The following is a 25,000-nucleotide window of genomic DNA, read 5'->3' as shown; positions in this document are numbered from 1 at the left end:
AAAAATTCATGGTAATGCAAAACCTGTTATTCTATAACATTTCTCACACTATCACAGCAATGTTTAAAAATTGTCCCTATTTATGCCACCCCCCCCCATTATTTATAGTTTTGTCCAGTGTTATTGTGGTAGAAGGAAGGTGGCATAACAGTTAAGCTGTTTACCTTACAAATGCAAGGTGCAGAGTTTGATTTTCACATGGGGTAATTGGCTAGACTTAAAATAACTCCAAGGGCAGTTAGCCTAGTACTAATCTATTAAAGAGGTTGAGGAGTATACCTAATATGTGGACTTTTCTTCCCAGGCCTCTGCTGAAAATGGGATAAACCCCTGTCAGAACTTCCACGTAAATAAAATAAATAATTATCTAGAGGAGAAAGTCCTTCATGTTTAGTTAATGTGTCATTATGAGAACAATTACACAATTTATTGTAGTATATAAGGATGGATTTTCTTAGCCATGGCAGATTTACCAAAAATTTACCAACATCTCCGGGGGGTGGGGGGTGGTTATATTGAAATGAAGTTTAAGTGAAGAATGTCATTCTGCTCCAGTTGGAAGGGGACACTTTTGGCTAGAGAGGGATTTCCACAAAAGCAGGAAGACTTGCTGACTGTAGAGAATCCGTGTCGTAATATGCTTGTAGTGTCATGCTCTGGGTGAGAACAGTTTCATTTGGAGCCTGAAACAAATTCCTCTCAGGTGGACCAAAAGTTGCCTTTATTCTTGGACTTTTACTTGCACAATGGAGAAATCTATACATGGACATTGTGGGAGAGACAATGCATTTCTTCAATGCATGTTTTTCATTCCTAACAAAAAAAAAATCAACTTGTGAGGTGAGTAAAAGGGGTCTATGTCAATTCATGGAATGGCCACATTGTCGAATGTCATCTCATCGACAATGCAGGCTGTCAAACCGTTTTGAGAGAGATCACGTTATGGTAGGGATCAGGAAATTTTCCCTTTTCCCCACTGTAGTGCAGTTTTGGAGTTGGTATATATAATTAACAGGGGGTGTGAGGGGAACAGACCCCCACATGGGGGTTTTGACCACCTGCATTGTTTATGAGATGACGTTTGACAATATGGCCATTCAATGAATTGACATAGACGCAACTCAAGAGACTTGGAAAGAAACTAGAAGTCTGCTACTACTATATTTCCCTGCCTTTATAAATTATTTTAGTGGCCAGTGCTACATTCCAACCTAGTGAATTAAATGTAACAACCCTGAAGTGAGATTTGTGGGTGTGTCACAGGTATCAAATACTGGACAGTGTCTGTCTTCTAATAAAGTGTTTACAATGCCAAAGTGTACTATGGAGAAACTGAATAAAAACCCTGGTGGCAAAACTGATGGCTACAGACAAGCATTTAGTGAGCTTGAAGGAGCAAGCAAAACGTATTGTAAGTACCTTAATGAGTCCCAGAACTACATCACCCTTATAGGTTCATAGGATCATTCAAAGCTTATGATCCAGTGAACTATCTGTAGCCTTGTCACATGATCCCATGTTAAATTTACAATGACATACTTAATCTTGCTCTCTGTGAACTGTTACAGCTTTCATCTGGCAAAAATTCTGACTTGTAATAGTCAAATATTGCAAGCTATGCTATCTTGCAGGGCTGTAAATTTCCTACTAACTGTCGATTAGTCTTTGAAGACAAGATCATTTGAATCAACATGACTCAAAACAGCTCCATAATTCCTTGCATTAATGCATTCTAAGGCCCTTCTCACATCATGTGTTTTTAATCTTGGCAATCACTTCACTATTCAATGTTCATTATCTTCTTTGCAAATATAAATAACAGTTCCTCTAATAATTGAATTCTGATGAGATCTGAATAATCTCTCACTTCTAATTCAATAATGTCTGCCCTATCAAATATTATAAAAGAATGATCAACATCACCATGAGTCTTATTAATCGCATTGTTTTCACAGCTTATTTCATTTGTAAGCATGCAATTTTCATCTAGCTACCTTTGTAGTTCCGCAGTAGGAGCCATTTTGACAACTTCGGTCTTATTTTCTTAGATTAACGTTCTTTAATCCTTCCAGCTGCAGTTCTGATTTCTTTTAGAATGCCACTTTGCCCCTTGTCTCTTGTTTTCTACCTTCTTTGTTGGGAAAATGATGCCATTTTCTGTAGACAGAATATTTTGTGATTAACAGTGTTACTGCTCCCTGTAATCTGTGTGTTCGATAACAGACCAGTGTAGCTGTTAATACATAGTCTCTCTATAGTATAGACATTAACCAAATCAATCGATTGCTTTTTCTTCTGAGTTAGTTTTTGCTTTCTTCCTTCTAATTGCAACATCTCAAGCTGGGTCATGTGCTTAGGTAAGTACCAACCAAAGGCAACATTCTACTCTATAGCTGATCTCAAAGGCAGAGATAGAAAGGGATGATGACTTCCATCGATCCTGAATATATCAGTCTGGCTACATAAAAATACTTCCTATAAACAGTGTTTATGTGCTGGTTAAAGGAGACTTCACTATCAATGAAACAGCCCGAGTCTCTAATGACTGAGGGGGATTTTCCTTTGTTGTGGGAACCTGAGTGCCTGGTTTTGCCAAAGGACACAATGCTGCATTAATTCATGTTTAGTATGAGGACTGGTGTAAGTGTCATTGTTAGTGTGTGTTAGGCCCTCCTGAAGAATCCAAAAGTCAGTAGGGGTGTTTAGGACATCTCTCTGTTATCAGTCATCAGCAAACTTCATTAGCTATAAACCCTTTGTGTCAGCCTTTATGTCAGTGAAGTAGATACTAAATTGGACTGGTCCCAGTGTATATCTGTGGAGGACACAGCTAGTACCTCCTCTTTTGGTTCACATTGCACCTCCAACACTAACAGAGCAGGACTGTTGTTGTACCTAGATACTAAAGTGGAGTGTTCACAGTGCATATCTGTAAAGGACACAGCTAGTAACTACTCTTTTGGTTCAAAGTGCACCTCCAATGCTATCAGACCAGGGTCTGTTGCTAAACATAGATACTAAAGAGGAGTGGTCCCAGTGCATATCTCTGGAGGACAAAGCTAGCAACTCCTCTTTTGGTTCACAGTGCACCTCCAAAACAAACAGACCAGGGTCTGTGGTGAATGTATATACTAATGTACTAATGTATAAAAAACAACTACGCTCCTCCCAAAAGCTACAAGTTAACATGACCAGAATTTCAAACTCTGCAGGGAACTGCCTTTTCTCCAACTCAGTTGGCAAAATATGGAATAACCTTCCCTTACATATCTCCTCTCTAGCCACTTTTCCTTTCTTTAAGAAGCAACTTCTTTCACATCTGAATAACTTCTGGCTCTGCTCTTGTACCAATCCAGACTAACCTACTTTCATCTTTCAACTATATTTGCATTTTATTTAACACTCCAATCTCTCTCTCAAATCATAAATAACATTATGATTCTACTGTTACTACAAAAAAAAAAAAAAAAAACATTATTATTTTTATTTTCATGTTTTAATTACATAATTTGTATTACATAGTTAGTATTATCTATTTGTTATTAGAATAGCATCACCTGACCTGAACTAATTTCCTTGTATTATTGCTCTTTGCCTATATCATAAGTGTTTTTTTACATGTATTTCTATAAACATGCTTTAATCTGTGGAGCTTTTCTCCCCGGGCCTCCACTGAAAATGGACAATGATCCAATTGGACTAGCCCGGTCAACAAATGTAAAATAAAATAAAAAATAAAAATAAAAATAAATAAAATAAAGGGGAGTGTTCCAAGTGCATATCTGTGGAGGACACAGATAGTAACTACCCTTTTGGTTCACAGCTAACCTCCAACACTAATACAGCGGGGTCTGTTGGTGAGCGTAGACACTAAACAGGAGTGGTCCCAGTGCATATCTGTGGAGGACACAGCTAGCAACTACCCTTTTGGTTCACAGTGAACCTCCAACACTAATATGGAGGGGTCTGTTGGTAAGCATAGATGATAAAGTGGAGTGGTCTCAGTGCATATCTGTGGAGGACACAGGTAGTAACTACTCTTTTGGTTGACAGTGCACCTCCAACACTAACAGAGCAGTCTTTGTTGGTGAAAGTAGATATTAAAGAGGAGTGGTCCAGGTGCATATCTGTGGAGGACACAGCTAGTAACTACTCTTCTGGTTCACAGTGAACCTCCAACTCTAATAGAGCGGGGTCTGTTGGTGAGCATAGATACTAAAGAGTAGTGGTCCCAGTACATATCTGTGGAGGACACAGCTAGTAACTACTCTTTTGGTTCACAGTGCACCACCAACACTAATATAGTGAGGTCTGTTGGTGAGCATAGATTCTAAAGATGAGTGGTCTCAGTGCATATCTGTGGAGGACACAGGTAGTAACTACTCTTTTGGTTCACAGTGCACCTCCAACAGTAATACAGTGGGTTCTGTTGGTCAACATAGATAATAAAGAGTAGTGTACCCAGTGCATATCTGTGGAGGACACAGCTGTAACTACTCCTTTGGTTTACAGTGAACCTCCAACACTAATAGAGTGGTTCTGTTGGTGAGCATAGATTCTAAAGAGGAGTGGTCCCAGTGCAAATCTGTGGAGGGCACAGCTAGTAACTACTCTTTTGGTTCACACTGAACCTCCAACAGTAATAGAGCGGAGTCTCTTGGTGAACATAGATACTAAAGAGGAATGGACCCAGTGCATATCTTGGAGGACACAGCTAGTAACTTCTCTTTTCATTCACAGTGCACCTCCAACACTAACAGACCAGGTTCTGTTGGTGAATGTAGATAGTAAAGTGAAGTGGTCCCAGTGCATATCTGTGGAGGACACAGCTTGTAACTATTCTTTTTATTCACAGTGCACCTCCAACATTAATAAGGCGGGGCTGTTGGTGAACGTAGATACTAAATAGGAGTGGTCCCAGTGCATATCTGTGGAGGATACAGCTAGTAACTTCTCTTTTGGTTCACATTGCACCTGCAACACTAACAGACCAGGTTCTGTTGCTGAATGTAGATAGTAATGTGAAGTGGTCCCAGTGCATATCTGTGGAGGACACAGCTAGTAATTACTCTTTTGGTTCACAGTAAACCTCCAACCCTAATAGAGCGGGTCTGTTGGTGAGCGTAGATTCTAAAGAGGAGTGGTCCCAGTGCATATCTGTGGAGGACACAGCTAGCAGCTACTCTTTTGGTTCCCAGTGCACCTCCAACCCTAACAGACCAGGGTCAGTTGATGAGCATAAATACTAAGGAGGAGTGGTTTCAATGCATACCTGAGGAGAACACAGCTAGTAACTTCTCTTTTGGTTCACAGTGCACCTCCAACACTAACAGACCAGGTTCTGTTGGTGACTGTAGATAGTAAAGAAGAGTGGTCCCAGTGCATATCTGTGGAGGACACAGCTAGTAACTACTCTTTTGGTTCACCGTTAACTTTAAACACTAATAGAGCAGGGTCTGATGGTGAGCATAGATACTAAAGAGGAGTGGTCCCAGTGCATATCTGTGGAGGACACAGTTAGTAACTCCTCTTTTGTTTCACAGTGAACCTTCAACACTATCAGAATGGAGTCTGTTGGTGAACATAGGTACTAAAGAGGAGTAGTCCCAGTGCATATCTGTCGGGACACAGCTAGTAACTACTCTTTTGGTTTACAGTGAACCTCCAAAACTAATAGAGCAGGGTGTGTTGGTGAGGGTAGATACTAAAGTGGAGTGGTCCCAGTGCATATCTTGGAGGACACAGCTAGTAACTACTCTTTTGGTTCACAGTGCACCTCCAACACTAATAGATTAGGTCTGTTGGTGAGCTTAGATTCTAAAGAGGAGTGGTGCCAGTGTATATCTGTGGAGGATAGAGCTAGTAACTACTTTTTTGGTTCACAGTGCACCCCCAACACTAACAGACCAGGGTCTGTTGGTGAACATAGATACTTAAGAGGTCTCGTCCCAGTGCATATCTGTAGAGGACACAGCTAGTAACTACTCTTTTGGTTCACAGTGCACCTCCAACACTAACAGAGCGGGTCTCTTGGTGAATGTAGATACAAAAGTGGAGTTGTCCCAGTGCATATCTGTGGAGGTCACAGCTAGTAACTCCTCGTTTTTTCACATTGCACCTCCAACACTAACAGACCATGGTCTGTTGGTGAAGTTAGATAGTAAATAGTAGTGGTCACAGTGCATATCTGTGGAGGACACAGCTAGTTACTACTCTTTTGGTTCACAGTGAACCTCCAACATTAACAGAACGGGGTCTCTTGGTCAACATAAATATTAAAGAGGAGTGGTCCCAGTGCATATCTGTGGAGAACACAGCTAGTAAATTCTCTTATGGTTCACAGTGCACCTCAAACACTAATGGAATGAGTCTGTTCGTGAGCTTAGATTCTAAAGAGGAGTGGTCCCAGTGTATATCTGTGGAGGACATCACTAGTAACTACTGTTTTGGTTCACAGTGCACTTCCAACACTATCAGACCAGGGTCTATTTGTGAATGTAGATATTAAAGAGGAGTGGTCCCATTGCAAATCTGTGGAGGACACAGCTAGTACCTCCTCTTTTGGTTCACAGTGCACCTCAACACTAACACACCAGGGTCTGTTGGTGAACATAGATACTAAAGAGGAGTGGTCCCAGTGCATATCTGTAGAGGACACAGCTAGTACCTCCTCTTTTGCTTCACAGTGCACCTCCAACACTAACAGACCCAGGTCATTTGGTGAACATAGATACTTAAGAGGACTGGTCAGAGTGCATATTTGTAGATGACACAGCTAGTAACAACTCTTTTGGTTCACAGTAAACCTCCAACACTAATAGAGCGGGTCTGTTGGTGAGCATAGATACGAAAGAGGAGTGGTCCCAGTGCATATCTGTGGAGGACACAGCTAGTAAATTCTCTTATGGTTCACAGTGCACCTCCAACACTAACAGACCGGGGTGTGTTGCTGAATGTAGATACTAAAGTGGGGTGATCCTAGTGCATATCTGTGGAGGACACACCTAGTAACTACTCTATGGTTCACAGTGCACTTCTAACACTAACAGACCAGGGTCATTTCGGGAACATAGATACTTAAGAGGACTGGTCCCAGTGCTAATTTGTAGATGGTGCAGCTAGTATCTACTCTTTTGCATCACACTGCACCTCCAATGCTAACATACCAGGGTCTGTTGGTGAACATAGATACTAAAGAGGAGTGGTCCCAGTGCATATCTGTGGAGGACACAGCTAGTAACTCCTCTTTTGGTTCACAGTGCACCTCCAACACTAATAGACCAGGGTCTGTTTGTGAACATAGATACTTAAGAGGTCTGTTCCCAGTGCATATCTGTGGAGGACACAGCTAGTAACTACTCTTTTGTTTCACAGTGACCCTCCAATGCTAACAGAGCGGGGTCTGTTGGTGAATATAAATACTAAAGAGGAGTGGTCCCAGTGCATATCTTTGGAGGACACAGCTAGTAACTACTCTTTTGGTTCACAGTGCACCTCCAACACTAATAGAGCAGGGTCTGTTGGTCAACATATATACTAAAGAAGAGTGGTCCCAGTGCAAATCTGTGGAGGGCACAGCTAGTAACTACTCTTTTGGTTCACAGTGCACCTCCAACTCTATCAGATCAGGGCCACTTGGTGAGCATAGAAACTAAAGAGGAGTGGTTTCAGAGCATGTTTGTGGAGGACACAGCTAGTAACTTCTCTTTTGGTTCACATTGCACCTCCAACACTAACAGACCAGGTTCTGTTGGTGAATGTAAATAGTAAAGTGAAGTGGTCCCAGTGCATATCTGTGGAGGACACAGCTAGTAACTTCTTTTTTGGTTCACAGTGAACCTCCAACGATAACAGACCAGGGTCAGTTGGTGAACATAGCTGCTAAGGAGGAGTGGTTTCAGTGCATACCTGTGGAGAACACAGCTAGTAACTTCTCTTTTGGTTCACAGTGAACCTCCAACTCTAATAGAGTGGGGTCTGTTGGTGAGCATAGATACTAAAGAGTAGTGGTCCCAGTACAAATCTGTGGAGGACATAGCTAGTAACTACTCTTTTAGTTCAAAGTGAACCTCCAACAGTAATAGAGCGGAGTCTCTTGGTGAACATAGATACTAAAGTGGAGTGGTCCCAGTGCATATCTGTGGAGGACACAGCTAGTAACTACTCCTTTGGTTCACAGTGCACCTCCAACACTAACAGACCAGGTTCTGTTGGTGAATGTAGATAGTAAAGTGAAGTGGTCACAGTGCATATCTGTGGAGGACACAGCTATTAGCTACTCTTTTGGTTCACAGTGCACCTCCAACACTAACAGAGCTGTCTTTGTTGGTGACATTAGATATTAAAGAGGAGTGGCCCAAGTGCATATCTGTGGAGGACACAGCTGGTAACTACTCTTCTGGTTCACAGTGAACCTCCAACTCTAATAGATTGGGGTCTGTTGGTGAGCATAGATAATAAAGAGTAATGGTCCCAGTACAAATCTGTGGAAGACACAGCTAGTAACTACTCTTTTGGTTCACATTGAACCTCCAACAGTAATAGAGCGGGGTCTCTTGGTGAACATAGATACTAAAGAGGAGTGGTCCCAGTACATATCTGTAGAGGACACAGCTAGTAACTACTCCTTTGGTTCACAGTGCACCTCCAACACTAACAGACCAGGTTCTGTTGGTGAATGTAGATAGTAAGATGAAGTGGTCCCAGTGCATATCTGTGGAGGACACAGTTAGTAGCTACTCTTTTGGTTCACAGTGCACCTCCAACACTACCAGAGCGGGGTTTGTTGGTAAACATAGATACTAAGGAGGAGTGGTTTCAGTGCATACCTGTGGAGGACACAGGTAGTAACTACTCTTTTGGTTCACAGTGCACCTCCAACAGTAATACAGCGGGGTCTGTTGGTCAACGTAGATAATAAAGAGTAGTGGACCCATTGCTTATCTGTGGAGGACACAGCTGGTGACTACTCTTTTGGTTTACAGTGAACCTCCAACACTAATAGAGTGGTTCTGTTGGTGAACGTAGATTCTAAAGAGGAGTGGTCCCAGTGCAAATCTGTGGAGGGCACAGCTAGTAACTACTCTTTTGGTTCACAGTGAACTTCCAACAGTAATAGAGTGGGGTCTCTTGGTGAACATAGATACTAAAGAGGAGTGGTCCCAGTGCATATCTGTGGAGGACACAGCTAGTAACTACTCTTTTGGTTCACAGTGCACCTCCAACACTAACAGATCAGGGCCACTTGGTCAGCATAGATATTAAAGAGAAGTGGTCTCAGAGCATATCTGTGGAGGATACAGCTAGTAACTTCTCTTTTGGTTCACATTACACCTCCAAAACTAACAGACCAGGTTCTGTTGCTGAATGTAGATAGTAAAGTGAAGTGGTCCCAGTGCATATCTGTGGAGGACACAGCTAGTAATTACTCTTTTGGTTCACAGTGAACCTCCAACCCTAATAGAGTGGGTCTTTTGGTGAGCGTAGACTCTAAAGAGGAGTGGCCCCAGTGCATATCTGTGGAGGACACAGCTAGCAGCTACTCTTTTGGTTCCCAGTGCACCTCCAAGCCTAACAGACTAGGGTCAGTTGATGAGCATAAATACTAAGGAGGAGTGGTTTCAGTGCATACCTGAGGAGAACACAGCTAGTAACTTCTCTTTTGGTTCACAGTGCACCTCCAACACTAACAGACCAGATTCTGTTGGTGAATGTAGATAGTAAAGAGGAGTGGTCCCAGTGCATATCTGTGGAGGACACAGCTAGTAACTACTCATTTGGTTCACCGTTAACTTCAAACACTAATAGAGCAGGGTCTGTTGGTGAGCATAGATACTAAAGAGGAGTGGTCCCAGTGCATATCTGTGGAGGACACAGTTAGTAACTCCTCTTTTGTTTCACAGTGAACCTTCAACACTATCAGAATGGAGTCTGTTGGTGAACATAGGTACTAAAGAGGAGTAGTCCCAGTGCATATCTGTCGGGACACAGCTAGTAACTACTCTTTTGGTTTACAGTGAACCTCCAAAACTAATAGAGCAGGGTGTGTTGGTGAGGGTAGATACTAAAGTGGAGTGGTCCCAGTGCATATCTGTGGGGGACACAGCTAGTAACTACTCTTTTGGTTCACAGTGCACCTCCAACACTAACAGAGTGAGTCTCTTGGTGAACGTAGATACAAAAGTGGAGTTGTCCCAGTGCATATCTGTGGAGGACACAGCTAGTAACTCCTCGTTTTTTCACATTGCACCTCCAACACTAACAGACCATGGTCTGTTGGTGAAGTTAGATAGTAAATAGTAGTGGTCACAGTGCATATCTGTGGAGGACACAGCTAGTTACTACTCTTTTGGTTCACAGTGAACCTCCAACACTAATGGAATGAGTCTGTTCGTGAGCTTAGATTCTAAAGAGGAGTGGTCCCAGTGTATATCTGTGGAGGACATCACTAGTAACTACTGTTTTGGTTCACAGTGCACTTCCAACACTATCAGACCAGGGTCTATTTGTGAATGTAGATATTAAAGAGGAGTGGTCCCATTGCAAATCTGTGGAGGACACAGCTAGTACCTCCTCTTTTGGTTCACAGTGCACCTCAACACTAACACACCAGGGTCTGTTGGTGAACATGGATACTTAAGAGGTCTGGTCCCAGTGCATATCTGTAGAGGACACAGCTAGTAACTACTCTTTTGGTTCACAGTGCACCTCCAACACTAACAGACCCAGGTCATTTGGTGAACATAGATACTTATGAAGGAAACAAACAGATGCTATTTCTCTGTAGGTGGATTCTAGACTCAAAAAGTCACTGTTGAATACAAAAAAATACTTCGTCTTTATTAAGTTTTGTTGAGCGCTTTCATCTAAACATATCTAGATTTCATCAGAACAAAGAACTGCCCTTTGGCCAACACTTTATATAAGAGTCATACTTGATTGATTAAATAATTAATTAATTACATGCCTAATTTTTAAAGTGCTAGTGCTATATAAATGTACTATACTTTAATACTTATTTTAAAAAAGCTTTCCTGTTAAAAACACATAATATGCGAACCATATACATTAAAAAACATTAAAAACATTTGCCAATGTTGTCTTTGTATATTGTGCTGTGTATCTAAAGAATGAAGATGCATCTCTCTGTGTGTGTACAACAAATGAATAAAATATATATTATATTATATTATGACAAAGATTAATCCTAATACATATATACCCATTGCTCTAAGTGGGATTTTTATGAAAAAGTTCATAAACCTTATTAAAAATATTGAAAATATCATCCCTAACCAGGTACTTCGAAACAAAGCCCTTGCAGGTCCTATGCATTGGTAAAGCCATTTAACTTTCTACATATTACTAGCTAAAATTGGCTTCACAGAAATATGGTCATTAAGTCCTGGTGGGGTAGATGCATTCAGTTTTAGTTGCCATCTAGTCTCTAACTCACCCAGTTTTTTCCTTACATCCCCTCCCCTGGGGTTTACTGAGGCTATATCTAGTATGGCAAAATAAAACAATTTGCATTTAGTACTTTCATGCATATGCCTCCACAGGGCATTTTTGACATCTTTCTTCTTAATGCAATAATAATGATCATATATCCTTTGTCTTAAGGTCCTATCTGTCTTTCCTACATAATAGCAGTGTCAGTTTGAGCACATGGCTAAGTAGACCACATGGGTGGTCCTACAATTCCCTTTCTTAAAATATATCACCGTCTTGGTGACATTTTCTAGTTTAATGCTGTTGTTAGTGCATATGTACCTGCACTGGTTGCAGGTGCCGCATTTAGTTGTTCCAATTTTGACTTTATCATTATTTGATGTTTGCATTTTTCTTTCTAGTTCTCTTTTTAAATTATCCCCATTTCTGGATACAAACCGAGGTATGTCTCCCACAATTTCTATTATTTTCATGTCCGTCTTTAATATATTCCAGTTCTCCTTGATAATTCTTTTAATATTTGCAGTCCAAGGGGTGTGCTGCAGAATACATGCTCTCGTATAACTGACATCTGTCCCCCTATTGTCGGCTTCCGAACTATGTGTGTGTGCTAGGGGTCCTTTTCCTAACAGGGGTACATACTTTTTACCCCATTCTTTTAGCACATAACTAGTCACATCCTTCACTAGCCCCTTAGGATATCCTCTTTGAATAAACATGTCACCTATAATGCTTAGTTCACTGACAAAATCATCATAGTCGGATGTCATCCTTGCTGCCCTTATACATTGTCCCTTGATTATACTTCTTTTCTGATTGGTGGGGTGGGAACTACTATATTCTAAGTAGCCATTACTAAATGTATCCTTCCTATATATTTTACTTTTCATCTTTCCTTGATCCACTGTAATAAGAGTGTCTAAATAGGCTATCTTACATGATTCCACTGTGTGTGTAAATTTTAATTCATTGCTCCTAGAGTTTCAATCCATCATAAAAGTTTCTAATTCTTTTCTATTCCCCTTCCAAATCAAAAAAATGTCATCCAAGAACCGATAGTAACATGAGACTAGCTGGTACCTATTATTGCCAAAAATGTGTTCGTCTTCCCAATCACTCAAATAAATGTTGGAAAATATGGGGGCACATGCTGCCCCCATTGCTACTCCTTTGACTTGTACATAGTATTCCCCTTCAAACATTATATAGTTGTGTCTCAGTACAAGTTCCATAAATTCTACTGTGAGTTGGATTTTATCCCTTGAGAAAATGCCTAGATAAGTGAGCATAGATACTAAAGAGGAGTGGTCCCAGTGCATATCTGTGGAGGACACAGCTAGTAAATTCTCTTTTGGTTCACAGTGCACCTCCAACACTAACAGACCAGGGTGTGTTGCGAATGTAGATACTAAAGTGGGGTGGTCCTAGTGCATATCTGTGGAGGACACAGCTAGTAACTACTCTATGGTTCACAGTGCACCTCTAACACTAACAGACCAGGGTCATTTCGGGAACATAGATACTTAAGAGGACTGGTCCCAGTGCTTATTTGTAGATGGCACAGCTAGTATCTACTCTTTTGCATCACACTGCACCTCCAACGCTAACAGACCAGGGTCTGTTGGTGAACATAGATACTAAAGAGGAGTGGTCCCAGTGCATATCTGTGGAGGACACAGCTAGTACCTCCTCTTTTGGTTCACAGTGCACCTCCAACATCAACAGAGCGGGGACTGTTAAACATACATACTAAAGAGGTCTGGTCCCATTGCATATCTGTGGAGGACACAGCTAGTAACTACTCTTTTGTTTCACAGTGACCCTCCAATGCTAACAGAGTGGGGTCTGTTGGTGAACATAGATACTAAAGAGGAGTGGTCCCAGTGCATATCTGTGGAGGACACAGCTAGTAACTCCTCTTTTGGTTCACAGTGCATCTCCAACACTAATAGAGTGGGGTCTGTTGGTGAGCATAGATTCTAAAGAGGAATGGTCCCAGTGCATATCTGTGGAGGACACAGCTAGTAACTACTCTTTTGTTTCACAGTGAACCACCAACTTTATAGGTTCATAGGTAGGTACTAGGCTATCTGCCTGAGGGCATTTATAAGCCTAGCCAGAGTGTGTCAGCTTTCACCGCCCCATTGATTAATTAACTGAGCCTCTGTCAAGCAGAGCCAATGAATTGATCCCAGGGGTGTACTTTCTGTTACCCATCCACTCATCAAGGCTTCTCTTTAAGAGTGTTAGTGAGGGGCTCTGCCTAGTGTTGTTAGGAATTTTGTTCCAAAGCATGGGGAGTCTCTGTGACAGGAATCTATCCCTCCAGCATGTTCTATTTATTGTTCTGGTGAGGTTTAGCTCACTAGAGCGAGTGGCTCGCAGTGACTTGGATTTCTTTAGGTGGAGCATGTCCATCAATTCTGAGTTGGACATGGCTTTGTAAGTCAAGCAGAGATCACCTCTGAGTAACCGATATGCCACTGACTACAGCCAGAGTTTTTTCAGTCGGGATGCATAGGACATATGTTTGAGGCCAGTAATCCTCTTGGTGAGGTGCTTTTGTGGTCTTTCAAGCTGCTGGAAGTGTCTTGTGAGGTACATCCCAAATGGGGCATCGTACTCTATGATGGGTCTGATGAGTGACGAGTAGAGGGGCACTATAACCTCTTTATTTCTAGGTGTGAACCCTTTAGTAATTAGATGAGCCACATAGAAGGATTTCCTAACTACTTTGACAATATGATTGTCAAAGGAGAGATTACTATCTACCTGGGTCCCCAGATCTCTTATTACCTCTTCTGTATTAAGGGGGCTGCCGCCTATGTGGTAATTCATGGGTGTTTTGTTTTTCCCAAACGGGATGACTATGCATTTTTTGGCATTTAGCTTGAGGCCATGACTTTGACACCAGGTGTCTGTCTCAGTAAGGCCTTTTTGGAGGATGTCTGCATCAGCCGGAGAGTCAATTATGGCTCCCAGTTTGCAGTCATCAGTGAACTTGGTTAGCCATAGTCCTCCTGTGTTTGCCTGTACTTCTGAGAAATATATGCCGAACAGTAGGGGTCCCAGAACTGTGCCTTGTGGGACACCACTTGTGACTGGTTTAGAGTCAGACCTGGAGCCCGCTATTCTTACCATGTGAGTTCTGTCTGTAAGCCAGTTGGCAACCATCTTGTGATGTAGGGGTTTATGTTCAGGTTGGTGAGTTTTTTTATAATACCTGAGTGAGGAATGGTGTCGAACGCCTTGGCGAGATCAAGGTAGGCTGTGTGAACCACCTTTCCCTTATCTATGGCCTTGATAACTGTCTCAAAGAAGTCAACCAGGTTTAGTAGGCATGATCTGCCATTAACAAAGCCAGACTTGGTTGTGTCAAGTGTTTGGAGGTTCCCAATGTCTTTGTTAATGAGTTCCATGATGATGCGCTCCATAGCCTTGCAGACCAGGCTAGTCAGGCTTATGGGGCGATAGTTACCAGGGTCAGTTGTGGCTCCTCCTTTGTGGAGCAGAATAACCATTGCTGTGCGCCATTCTATGGGCATGTAGCCTGTGGAGAGGCTGAGGTTGAACAGCATGTTTAGGTGGGGGGTTAGTTCGTTCTGTAGTTCATGCAAGACGCAGCCTGGGACACCATCTGGCCCCATTGATGCTGTGTTTTTGGCTTTTGAAAGGGCTGTTTTCACCTGTGCTTCTGTGATTTCCGGGACACTACACTTTTCCGGTATTGTTGTGGGCCCTTTTGAAAGTGACAGGGAGGTAAAGTTTGCACTGACTCTATCTGCCAGTATGTTGGCAATATCAGTAGGTTCAGTATATTTTGTGCTATTTTGCACTATCTCATAGCATATCTGCGAGTTGCCACTTAGATTTTTGACATAGCTAAAGAAGGCTTTGTGGTTATCTTTCGAGTCCTTGGCTATTTTTCTTTTGAAGTTAGCATTGGATGATTTTATGAGGGATCTTAGTGTCTTACTGATACTGATCAGGGATGTCTTTCCTTCTTCGGGTTTGCTTTTTTTCTGAACTAGTTTCCTCCTTTTGTTGTACAACCTGTTTATGGCAGGGGTGCACCAGACTGGTTTCCTTCTCTTAGGGGAGTGAGTCTTGGTTTTGCTAGGGATGGCATGATCCATGCATCCTTGTAGGTGCTCATAGAGTGCAATTGTAAAGGATTCTGCATCTTGGGCAGTGTTATCCTTTAGCATGGGGGCTGTGACACTTACCACCTCTGACTTAAGTAAGGTGAAGTTTGCTTTAGAAAAGTTTTTCACTGTAGTTTCCTTGGTTATGGGTGGTGGTGGGGTGTGGACATCCAGGGTGATTAGTTTATGGTCTGATCTAACCAGTGACGGGTTGACTTCCAGTATGGAGCACTTGTCACCCATGTTGGTGATGACCAGGTCCAATATGTTGTGGCCTCTGGTAGGGGAGTTTACCAGCTAATCCAGGACATTTGAGTTGATAAATTCCAGGAAGCGCTGAGCCTGGGAGTTTGTACTCAAGTAGTTTTCCCAGTTAATGGTAGGGTAATTGAAATCTCCCAAGATCAGGGTGTTCAGTAGGACCTTCATGTTTTCCAGTGTCTAGAAAGGAGGAGTGGTGGTCCTGGGTCATGGAGGGTGATCTGTAGCAGGCCACAATTTGCATTGCAGATTTGCCCAATGTTAGTTGCACATGGATGGTCTCAGAGGTATCATGCTACACCACTAACCTGGAGGTGTGGGTATCCTTGATGAATATGGATACACCCCCTACTTTTGTGTTTCGGTCCGTGTTTTGTGGCCGAAATGCGTGGTATGAGTTGTAGCCCAGTAGTGCTAGAGTGCTGTCTGGAGCCTTGAACCAGGTCTCACTTACTGCACAGATGTCTACGTTCTCCATACTTAGGAGTGCTTTGAGTGCATGCATTTTGAGATTTAAACTCCTGGTGTTGAGTAGCATAACCCTCAGTGTTTTACTTGTGCTGTTTATGGAGGTGGGTTTGAATTTTGAGCCCTGCCTAAAAAAGGCACTATGGGGGCAGCAGGCACCTTGGCCAGTATTCGAAAGCCAAGGGGTGACAGGTGCAAGCCATCTCTTGCGAAGCAATGCGGCTTGTCGAGCATGTCATCCCAGGCTGACAGACACTGGATCCCCTTTGAATGACACCAGAAGCTTAGCCAATTGTTGAAATTGATCATTTTTTCTTTATACTAAGGTATCAGTCTTGGTGAGGGCAGGATGCTACTCAAGTACAGGGTCATACCCGCCTGGGCTACATGATCAGAAAGCTCATCCATGTCTCTTTTCATGTAGTCCAGGGAGGTATGGCTCAGGTCGTTCACACCAACATGAACAATGACAGAGTCATATTTGTACTTGTTCTGGAGTGACCTGAGTGCTTGTGCTATGTGGTAGATTCTGGCTCCTGACAGGCAGCTAACAGTAACCTTCTCCTTGTCCAGCCTAGTGAGTGGGACATCAGTGTGCCTGACTATAGAGTCGCCTATTGCTATTGTGTTTGGTATGTTATTTTGCCTTAAGGGCTGTGATTGTGCGGCACATTGATTTTGTGTTTTATGTGTTGTCTGGTTTGTGACGGGTGGTGCAGGTTTTGTGGGTGTCTGCTTTGGAGCTCTCTGATGCTTTTGCAGGTTTTTATTTAGAGCCTCCAAGTATGATTTTGTGTATTTATGTGTATTTTTTGCCAGTGCTGGTTTAGTAGGTCTATGTGAGGCTGGAGGTGTGGTGCAAGTGTTAACCTTCTCCTCATGACTGTCTGTTCCAGTCTTGGGTGGAGATACCTTAGCCTCCAGTTTGGCTGTATAATTACATCTCTCACATATGTTAGTGTTTTGTGGTAGGAGGAGAGGGCTGTCTGTGTACATGAGGCAGTTGTAACATTGCCTCAGGATACCCAGATTCACCAGCTGGACTGGATAGTACACCTGAAGTTGCCCTTTGGTCATGCCTGAATAGTAGGGTGAGCTGCTTAGTCACTTGGTTGGTGAGGGGTGGATAAAGAGCCTTGCCCTGCTGGGCAGTCAAGGGTATATTAGTGCTTGCTATTAGGTCTGAGCAAGTGCTGGACTGTAGGATGCTTTTTGAGTGCTTAGGCTGAGAGTTAGACTAGTTTCAAGTGAAAAACTGAAGGAGACTTAGTGGAGCCAGGAATAATTTAACCCACGTAACCGGTACTGCCCGGCACACAAAATCATGCAACGCATTTTTTAAACTACTAACTTCTGGGCTGGAACCACTCATCCAGGGACAGATGGCTGCTCAAAGTTCCCCTCTCTCACAGGTGAACAGAGAAACTTTCCTCTCTCCAAGTAAGGTATGGGCAACTCAGAAACTTGTAACACAGCCCTGAATTCAGCACTAGCCTGAAAACTGGACTATACTAGCTTAGAAAGGCTGGAAACAAGAAATTTATTTATTTATTTATTTTTTAAAAGATAAGGCAAAAACAGTAAAAAGTACACTTAAACAGCTTTAAACGACTACAACTGATCAGAAAAGGCTATTGCACTTTAGTGTGTAGCCTACAACAGTTAAACAATTTATTTAAACAAAAACAACTTTTTAAAAGTGCAGGCAGTCAAATAAGTACAATATGTGAACAAAAAAACCAAGCGTTTAAATTACAATAAGTGCTGGAAAATCAGCATTTAGGTGGAAAACAGTTAAGTACAGCAAGAAAATACAGAAAACTGATACTCAATCACTCCAAAGTTTCTCTTTTAAGCTAGAAGGCTTATATCAGTTTAAGGCTTTCTAGTGCTTTCCAGTAGGTTAGTTACAGGAAAGATAGGAAACAAGTACAGATGTGGTCTTTTAAACCAGAAAGTTGAAAGAGATGGACAACTTCCTGAATGGTCAATAAACTACAATTCCTGGGTCAAGAACCACTCCTCTTGTGTTAGACAGGCTACCTAGTACTTACCACTCCCACTGATAAGCTAGAAGGCTGCACTCCAACAGAAGGGCTTGGGGGGTTCAGAAGCTTACAAACAGTCCTGGATATAGCAAATCTGTACCTGGACTAGACTAGTTACGAGAAAGGTGGGGATCAAGAACAAACACGGGCTTTAAAACCAGAAAGTTGAGAGAGATGGAAAAAAAAACTGCCCAAACGGCCAAAAATCTACAATTTCTGGGCCAGAACTACTCCTCTTGTGGTAGAAAGGCTACCTAGTGCTTACCACTCCCACTGATAAGCTAGAAGGCTTCCCTCCAACACAGAAAGGCTTGCAGGGCTCAGAAGCTTACCAACAGTCCTGGATACAGCAGCTCCTGGATATAGCAGCTCTGTATCTGGACTAGGCTAGTAACAGGAAAGGTGGGAAACAAGCGCAAGTGCGGCTTTTAAACCAGAAAGTTGAAAGAGATGGGAAAAACTGCCCAAACAGCCAGTAGCTACAATTTCTGGGCCAGAACCACTCCTCTTGTGGTAGATAGGCTACCTAGTGCTTACCACTCCCACTGATAAGCTGGAAGGTTTCCCCTCCAACACAGGAAGGCTTGGGGGGGAGGGGGGCTCAGAAGCTTACAAAGAGTCCTGGATACAGCATATCTGTACCTGGACTAGACTAGTTACAGAAAAGGTGGGGAACAAGTGCAAACACAGGCTTTTAAGCCAGCAAGTTGAAAGAGATGGAAAACTGCTTAAACGGCCAATAAACTACAATTTATGGGCCAAAACCCACTCTTCCCGTGGTAGATAGGCTACCTGATGCTTACCACTCCCACTGATAAGCTAGAAGGCTTCCCTCCAGCACAGAAAGACTTGTGGGGGCTCAGAAGCTTACAAAGAGTCCTGGATACAGCAAATCTGTACCTGGACTAGAGTAGTAACAGGAAAGGCAGGAAACAAGCACAAACACAGGCTTTTGAATCAGAAAGTTGAAAGAGATGGAAAAGCTTCTCAAACGGCCAATAAACTATAATTTATGGGCCAGAAACCTCTTTTCCTGTGGTAGATAGGCTACCTAGTGCTTACCACTCCCACTGATAAGCTAGAAGGCTTCCCTCCAACACAGAAAGGCTTGGGGGGGCTCAAGAGCTTACAAACAGTCCTGGATACAGTAAGTCTGTATCTGGACTAGATACATTACAGGAAAGGCAGGAAATAAGCTAGGATTTTTTTTTTAAACAGAAAAGCAGCAAAAACAACAGTAAATACAATTCAAATGCAGTGCAGGCTAGCACACGTATATCAATATCACGGCAAATACAGTTTAATTAAATGCAATTAAATTAATAAACGAATAAAAACAAGTGCAGAAAGCATTAAATTAGAAGGCTACTAACGAACAGTAATAAGTGCAGAGTAAGAACAAACAGCCCGCAGAACAGCAACTAAGACAGTTATAGTAAGAGCAGATGAATAATATATATATATATATATATATATATATATATATATATATATATATATATATTTTTTTTTTTGGGGGGCACAGGAGGATTAAGAGGCTACAGGGATTGTACTACTGTTTACAGTACAAAACTACTGTGCACCTCCAACATTAAGAGAGCCATGTCTGTTGGTGAACATATATACTAAAGAGGTCTGGTCCCAGTGCATATCTGTGGAGGACACAGTTAGTAACTACTCTTTTGGTTCACAGTGCACCTCCAACACTAGCAGAGTGGGGTCTGTTTGTGAACGTAAGTACTAAAGAGGAGTGGTCCAAGTGCATATCTGTGGAGAACGCAGGTAGTAACTACTCTTTCGGTACACAGTGCACCTCCAACATTAACAGACCTTGGTCTGCTGGTGAACGTAGATACTAAAGTAGAGTGCACACAGTGAATATCTGTGGAGGATGGTTCACAGTGCACCTCTGATGCTAACAGAGCAGGGTCTGTTGATGAATGTAGATATTAAAGAGGAGTGGTCCCAGTGCATATCTGTGGAGGATGGTTCACAGTGCACCTCTGATGCTAACAGAGCAGGGTCTGTTGATGAATGTAGATATTAAAGAGGAGTGGTCCCAGTGCATATCTGTGGAGGATGGTTCACAGTGCACCTCTGATGCTAACAGAGCAGGGTCTGTTGATGAATGTAGATATTAAAGAGGAGTGGCTCAGTGCATATCTGTGGAGGACACAACTAGTAACTACTCTTTTGGTTCACAGTGATCCTCCAACACTAACACAGCAGGGTCTTTTGGGGGAATGTAGATACTAAAGAGGAGTGGTCCCAGTGCATATCTGTGGAGGACACAGCTAGTAACTACTCTTTTGGTTCACAGTGCATCTCCAACACTAATAGAGTGGGGTCTGTTGGTGAGCATAGATTCTAAAGAGGAGTGGTCCCAGTGCATATCTGTGGAGGACACAGCTAGTAACTACTCTTTTGGTTCACAGTGAACCTCCAACAGTAATAAAGCGGAGTCTCTTGGTGAACTTAGATACTAAAGAGTAGTGGTCCCAGTGCATATCTGTAGAGGACACAGCTAGTAATTTCTCTTTTGGTTCACATTGCACCTCCAATACTAACAGACCAGATTATTTCGGTGAATGTTGATAGCAAAGTGGAGTGGTCCCAGTGCATATCTGTGGAGGACACAGCTAGTAACTACTCTTTTGGTTCACAGTGCACCTCCAACACTAACAGTGCGGGGTCTTTTGGTGAATGTAGATACTAAAGAGGGGTGGTCCCAGTGCATATCTGTGGAGGGCACAGCTAGTAACTACTCTTCTGGCTCACAGTGCACCTCCAACACTAACAGAGCTGGGTCTGTTGGTGAACGTAGACACTAAAGAGGAGTGGTCCTGGTGCTTATCTGTGGAGGATGATTCACAGTGCAACTCTGATGCTAACAGAGCGGGGTTTATTGGTGAATGTAGATATTAAAGAGGAGTGGTCCCAGTGCACGTCTGTGGAGGACACAGGTAGTAACTGCTCTTTGGGTTCACAGTGAACCTCAAACACTAATAGAGCGGGGTGTGTTGGTGAGCATAGATACTAAAAAGAAGTGGTCTCAGTGCACATCTGTCGAGGACACAGCTAGTAACTACTCTTTTGGTTCACAGTGAACCTCCAACACTAACAGACCATGGTGTCTTGGTGAACATAGATACGAAAGAGTAGAGGTCACAGTGCATATCTGTGGAGGACACAGCTAGTAACTACTCTTTTGTTCACAATGAACCTCCACCACTAACAGAGCGGGGTCTTTTGGTGAATGTAAATACTAAAGAGGAGTGGTCCCAGTGCATATCTGTGGAGGAAACAGCTAGTAACTCCTCTTTTGGTTCACAGTGCACCTCCAGCACTAACAGACCAGGTTCTGTTGGTGAATGTAGATAGTAAAGTGAAGTGGTCCCAGTGCATATCTGGGGAGGACACAGCTAGTAACTACTCTTTTGGTTCACAGTGCACCTCTAACACTAATAGACCGGGTCTGTTGGTGAACGTAGATTCTAAAGAGGAGTGGTCACAATGCATATCTGTGGAGGACACAGCTAGTAACTACTTTTGTGGTTCACAGTGCACCTCCATCACTAATAGACCAGGGTCTGTTGGTTAACGTAGATACTAAAGAGGAGTGGTCTCAGGTGCATATCTGTTGAGGACTCAGCTAGTAACTACTCTTTTGGCTCACAGTGCACCTCCAACTCTACAGAGTGGGGTCTGTTGGTGAACATGGATACCAAAGAGGAGTGGTCCCAGTGCATATCTGTGGAGGACACAGCTATTAACTACTCTTTTGGTTCACAGTGTACCTCCAGTGCTAACAGAGCGGGGTCTTTTGGTGAACATGGATACTTAAGAGGACTGGTCCCAGTTTATATCTGTAGAGGCCACAGCTAGTAAATACTCTTTTGGTTCACAGCATCCCTTTAAAGCTAACAGAGCATGGTCTATTGGTGTATGTAGATAGTAAAGAGGAGTGGTCCCAGTGCATATCTGTGGAGGACACAGCTAGTAACTACTCTTTTGGTTCACAGTGCACCTCCCACAGTACCATTGCGGGGTTTGTTGGTGAACGCAGATATTAAAGCGGAGTGGTCCAAGTGCATATCTGTGGAGGACAAAGCTAGTAACTACTCCTTTGGTTCACAGTGAACCTCCAACTCTAATAGAGCAGGGTTTGTTGTTGAGCATAGATAATAAAGAGGAGTGGTCCCAGTGCATATCTGTGGAGTACACAGCTAGTAACTACTCTTTTGGTTCACAGTGCACCTCCAACACTAATAGAGCAGGGCTGTTGGTGAACATAGATACTAAAGTGGACTGTTCCAGTGCATATCCGTGGATGACACAGCTAGTAACTACTCTTTTGTTTCACAGTGAACCTCCAACACTAATAGAGTGGGTCTGTTGGTGAGCGTAGATAATAACCAGGAGTTGTCCCAGTGTATATCTGTGGAGGACACAGCTTGTAACTACTCTTTTGGTTCACAGTGCACCTCCAACACTAACAGACCAGGGGCTATTGGTGAACATAAATACTAATGAGTAGTGGTCACAGTGCATATCTGTGGGGGACACAGCTAGTAAGTACTCTTTTGGTTCACAGTGAACCTGCAACACTAACAGAGTGGGGTCTTTTGGTGAATGTAGATTCTAAGGACGAGTGGTCCTAGTACATATCTATGGAGGACACAGCTAGTAACTACTCTTTTGGTTCACAGTGCACCTTCAACGCTAACAGAGCGGGGTCTGTTGGTGAATGTATATACTAAAGAGGAGTGATCCCAGTGCATATCTGTGGAGTACACAGCTAGTAACTACTCCTTTTGTTCACAGTGCACCTCCAACAATAATAGAGTGGGGCTGTTGGTGAACATAGATATTAAAATGGAGTGGTCCCAGTGCATATCTGTGGAGGACACAGCTAGTAAGTACTCTTTTGGTTCACAGTGCACCTCCAACACTAACAGAGCGGGTCTCTTGGTGAACGTAGATACTAAAGTGGAGTTGTCCCAATGCATATCTTTGGAGGACACAGCTAGTAAGTACTCTTTTGGTTCACAGTGAACCTCCAACAATAACAGAGTGGGGTCTGTTGGTGAATGTAGATTCTAAAAACGAGTGGCCCTAGTGCATATCTGTGGAGGACACAGCTAGTAACTACTCTTTTGGTGCACAGTGCACCTCCAGCACTAACAGACCAGGGTCTGTTGGTGAACATAGATACTTAGGAGGACTGGTCCTAGTGCATATCTGTAGAGGACGCAGCTAGTAACTACCCTTTTGGTTCACAGTGCACCTCTAATGCTAAGAGAGTGGGGTCTGTTGGTGAACATAGATACTAAAGAGGAATGGTCCCAGTGCATATCTGTGATGTACATAGCTAGTAACTACTCTTTTGGTTCACAGTGCAGCTCCAACAATAATAGAGCGGGACTGTTGGTGAACGTAGATACTAAAGTGGAGTGGTCCCAGTGCAAATCTGTGGAGGGCACAGTTAGTAACTACTCATTTGGTTCACAGTGCACCTCCACTGCTTACAGACCAGGGTCTGTTGTTGAACGTAGATACTAAAGAGAAGTGGCCCCAGTTCATATCTGTGGAGGACACAGCTTGTAACTACTCTTTTGGTTCACAGTGCACCTCCAACACTAACAGAGTGGGGTCTGTTGCTGAACGTAGATACTAAAGAGGAGTGATCCCAGTGCATATCTGTGGAGGATAAATCTAATAACTACTCTTTTGCTTCACAGTGTACCTCCAATACTAATAGACCAGGGTCTGTTGGTCAATGTAGATATTAAAGAGGAGAGGTCCCAGTGCATATCTGTGGAGGACACTGCTAGTGACTACTCTTTCGGTGCACAGTGCACCTCCAACACTAACAGACCAGGGTGTGTTGGTTTGCCAGTTTTCTGTCTAGCGGTAACATATGGGTTTACATTTAGTTTGATCAGCTTATCAGTTATGCCCAAATATGGAATGTGCTGTGGTATGAAATACTTTGGCCAAGTCCTGGTATGCAGTGTGAACTGTTTTGCCTGAGTCCAATGCCTCGATCACTTTGGTCAAGTTCAGGTGTGCAGTATGAACTGATTTGCCTGATTCCAATGCCTCGATGACTTGTTCAAAAGGTAAGCTAGGTTTAAAAAGCATGATCTGCTTTTAACAAACCCAAACTGGTTTATGTCCAGGGTTTGAAGATTGCCTACATCTTTATTAATTAATTTGATAATGATGTGGTCTATTGTCTTAGACATTAGGTTGGTGAGACTTATGGGCATGGAACCAAACAAGCAGCTCGAGGACAAAGGACCTGTTGGAGTAAACACGCACAATATAAAAACAAAATCCAAAGATGAAACCATGGAGTTGAACCGACAAACTTTATTATATCCAAGGATAATAAGATCTGAGGGCTTTTGTGTTCAATAAATGCACGCTTCATCAGACAATTTAACAGCCAAGCTTGTGTCATATTTATATTCAATCTCAGCCAATAACAAACCACCATTAATTAACTATTTAGTAACCATTACTGAACATTTTTAAATATACAAATATATATTTTTTCATGACATAATATTGTTTGAGAAGTCGATGTTACTGCTATTCTCACACATTTCATTTTGCTTTGAG

Source organism: Protopterus annectens, chromosome 4.part0, assembly GCF_019279795.1.
Source record: "Protopterus annectens isolate FY-2018-M chromosome 4.part0, PAN1.0, whole genome shotgun sequence".
Lineage (NCBI taxonomy): Eukaryota > Metazoa > Chordata > Ceratodontiformes > Protopteridae > Protopterus > Protopterus annectens.
The sequence above is the reverse complement of the archived record's forward strand: the minus strand, read 5'-3'. Positions refer to the sequence as shown.